Source organism: Delphinapterus leucas, chromosome 1, assembly GCF_059928025.1.
Source record: "Delphinapterus leucas isolate spDelLeu-1000000601 "Yukka" chromosome 1, BTC_Dleu_Yukka2, whole genome shotgun sequence".
NCBI lineage: Eukaryota > Metazoa > Chordata > Mammalia > Artiodactyla > Monodontidae > Delphinapterus > Delphinapterus leucas.
Genome location: NC_143129.1, coordinates 100,739,049 through 100,743,213, shown reverse-complemented (window position 1 = coordinate 100,743,213; position 4,165 = coordinate 100,739,049). Strand labels below are relative to the sequence as shown.

The 4,165-nt window shown below is 40.9% G+C and overlaps 1 pseudogene; it reads left to right on the top strand.

The window, feature by feature from the left end:
• Positions 1-2,376: 2,376 nt before the first annotated feature.
• Positions 2,377-3,519, top strand: LOC149750698 (oocyte-expressed protein homolog; annotated as a pseudogene).
• Positions 3,520-4,165: the final 646 nt, after the last annotated feature.

The window sequence follows — 4,165 nt, the reverse complement described above, 5'->3', positions numbered from 1 at the left end:
TTCTCAGAGGGTCTTCAACATGTCTGAGCCCCAGGTACCACTCATTTAATCTTTACAACAACCCTAGAAAGTAAGTTTTACAGTTATCCTTGCTTCAAAGATGAGGAAGTTGAGGTTTAGAGATGTAAAGCAAAATGCCCAAAGGCAAGAGTTTCTTAATGGAGGACTTGGGGTTTGAACTCATATCTATCCGATTTCATGGTCTGCACTCTTACTTACTGAAGCAATGCAACAGAGATGAATCTGTTGGCTAAAGGAATTTAGGGCAGAGGTTGAGAAAGCCATGGGGATGCCTACAGTGAAAAAGAAATAACTATACAGTTGAGGTACATCAAACCTTGTATTTTCAGATGTGGTATAAAATCCAGATGCTACCCTCTACCCACAATCTCTTACCTGCTACCTTCCGTGATAATTCAGATTTCCTCCATTAAATATTTATTAGATCTTCAAGATCTGCTAAAACAAGTACCTTTTAAAAAGTCATTGTAAATTAAACTTTAAAAGGGGTTAGTTGTAAGCTGTCTGAGAGCAATAGCTTTGAGAGAGTAGCGTACCAAAAACAGGAAAGGAGCTGAAACTAAAAGTGAAGGAGCTACAAAGTAAAATTTCACTTTCATTTATTCTCTTCAGGGTTTCTCCTATCACTAACTATAAAAAGTATGAAATTTCAAAGCAAAGATTCCACTGAAAGTGCTACCTTCTCCCTGCTAACACATTATAATGCCAATCTGAAGATTAATTAGTGGGAAGGCCTCCTGATTTGAAAGTCTTGAAAGTGTTTTAGGAGCAATGCAATTTTTAAAGCAGTATTCCAAGTTTAGCTTTCTAACTTTAGTTAGGATATAAAGAAATAATTATATATCTGGCTTAGTCATAATTGCACCATCTTCCCTCTCATGAAAGGCTACAGATTATATAACTGCAGCTATTGGTTTTCCACATCAGACAGTTTAATGGAAAGGTTAAGAGGAAGCTGGATCAGCAAAGTTTGAGGTTACTAATTCTGCATTAAATAATTTGGGACTTAAACTCCCTCAACAGACAAGAAGCCAAGAATTTTAAAGAACAATTTCACTTCTTGGAAAAGGAATATTACTACTGCCAATCAGCAGAAGATATTTAAAGCCTGGATTGAAATAAAAGACATGAACTTTATATAACGCTAGTTTATGAATGGGATGTTTAGCATTATTTACTTTTGCAGATTATAAAAGACCCAACTGCCACTTTACAGCTAACAGTGTTTTTCATTGACAATTGACATTGACATTTGGAGTACTCAGGTGAAGGAAATGATGTCAGGACCATCATGTAGTAACTATTGGCATCAAGAGGTTACAAGTTCAATTCTTAATCTTAAAAATCTTATACACACACACACACACACACACACACACACACACATCAATACCCAATAGTTAACTGTCAAAAATACTGATTCCCCAAGACCATTAAGTAGTAATACAAAGCAATACCTCCATCACCGTTAGGATTGGAGATCATCTGAAAATTTAGCAGCTGAATAAAATGATTTAAATGCTTCAGGAGAAGAAATGAAGTGGATGAATAAATATTAAAAAAGGGGACTAGGAAAGACCAAAACATTAGTAAATCTAGACATTGCTCACAGGACGCACAGTGAATATATGTCCAAATATATTCCTTGTATATTGAGTTAAGACTAGAGGCAAAAAGCTGAAAACCAAACATATGAAACTAAATATTTACAGTGATACCCTCATAAAGAATTCCCATTATTTTTTGTTAATATTTTCCAAGGAAGCTGTACATTACCAATATTATTTCCTTTTCAGAAAAAAAGTGAGATACACATAATTAAATAAATTGCTTATTACATATTGTGGTGAACTGACATCTAATAGCTCTTAGTTATCCTTCAGGTCTGCCCCCCCGATGCATCATCATGAAGTCATTCTTGATGCCTTTGTCTGAACTGGGTTTCCTATCACTTGCTCCCACAGCATGCTGCCATACCCAGCTTCTTAGTATTTATCCCACTATTTTTGAAATTGTCTGTTTAAATGTAAGACTCCTCCAAATACACTGGGGTGCATGATTGAGAATAATGACCATGTTCTATATATTTGATAACAACACTGCTATCTCAGTATTGCTTGTTGGACGGCAGTGTCTGGCATCCAAAAATAATTGTTAAACTGGACTGAGTCACAAGCTCAGGATTTAACCTGACCAATCATCCATCCCTGACTACCCAGTTTTTAGAATACTATTTCGATAGAATTGAGTTAGCTCATTACTTTGGAGTGATATTCCAGTCACCTGTACCACCACAGGTATCACTTCCAATAAACTGTGATGCCAGAAATCGCTCAGGGGTGAGAATAGGCTGAAGCAGGGATCAAGAGACAGGATTTAATGCTGACAGCGTTTAATAGCTGAAGGGTGAAAGCCTACGTGGGACTCCTTTCAGCCTTTAATCTACTGTAGTGGTCAAACAACAAAAAAGTTTTCAAATGGTCTAAAGCAAAAGCATGGACGTTATATACACATATACTTAAGGAGTGTAGCTACAAAAACACATTTGACCATAAGAAGAGATTCGGAGAGGGGCGGGCCCAGCAGGAAATCTTAAAAGGCCTGGGCTACGCACTTCCCCAAGTCCCACGAGGCTGCTCATCGTGACCTCTCTCCCGGGCTGCTGGTTGGAGCCTGACGATGGACGCAGGTGCCACTGAGGCCCGCGGGTATGGAAGGACGACGCCCACCAGGGGAGACGGGCTGCTGGGGTTACCACTTCTGCCACCAGGGATTCACACCCGGCCATGGTGGTTTCCTGTGCAGGAACTGAGAAACCCAGTGTTGTTTTACCTGGAGGCATGGCTGGCTGACTTGCTCTTCGGCCCAGACCGAGCCATAGTTCCAAAAATGGAGTGGATGAGCCTGGCCCCGTTGACGGTGGACACAGTTAACGCCCGGAACTTAGTCGAAATCACCGTCTTCGGATGGCCGGATGTACAACATCTGGTGAAAGTAGGCTCCTGAGCCTGGCGTCGAGGCACCAGGAGCATCGTGACTGAGGTGAAGGTCTTGTAAAACGTGCATGTGGAGGGAGCCATGGGGAAAATACCTGGTCGTACCTGGCTTCCTTCCAACCTCTCATCTTTCCACAACTTTTTGCAGTTTCCTAACGCCAATATGCTGCATGTAGACCATGGGCATCCCTTTGTGAGAGGAGTCCAAGTAGGACCTTGGAAAAGTAGGCGGAGAGGTGATGCATTCAGGCCCATCACTACCCATGCCAGCCTCAGCTTGGTTATGCCACTATTTCCAGACCCTAGGTTCAGAGCTTCCACCATAAGAACTGATATCGTCGGCACCACTCCAACCTCTCCCGCCCTTCCCAACCCTCATGAAGCAGTAGTTTGAAACAGCGAGCATTTTTTTCTTACCCAGCTGAGAAGATGGTACAGCTTGAGGAGTTCTTGAAGGTCCATGCATCACGTCCCCAGACCCCCCCAGCATCCTGTTGCATAAGTATTATCAGGAGCATGAGAATAATCCTGCTTCTGCTACTAAAGTTAAAGGGAAGCAAATATCCTTAAATCTCTGCACTTTTTTTTTCTGTATCTTGATGGATCGTGGTTTGATTATTTTGATGCAAACATGAGTTTGTAGTGCCATTCTACTAAATAAATGAATTCCTTTTTTTCTCCAATGGCATAAAGACATTTTCTCACTCAAAACTAAGCAAATTTATAAAAGATGGACTATTCATCCATGTCTTGATGTGAGAGGTGGCTAAATGGCTGATAGGTGGTGGATTTATTTTTGTTTTTTTCTCAGTTTCTACCATTTTGAAACCGCTAACCCTTTTGCTTTTATGGTCAGAGTCAGGCCCTCATGCACAGGGGGCAGAAATGCAGGGTCAGTCAGCTTTGGGTTTCTTTTGCAACATTTGTTCTCAAACTTTAATGTGTGTAAGAATCACTTTGAGAACTTGCTAAAACACAATTTCTTAGGCCCCTTCTCCACTGATTCTGATTCAGTACATTGGGCCCATGAATTTGCATTTCTAACAAGCTCTTAGGTAATGTCACACTTCTCTTCTGAGGCTCTCACTTTTAAGCTGGTAGTTTGCCCCCTGAGTAGCAAGGAGTGTGCCTGTGCATTTTCTTGGAGT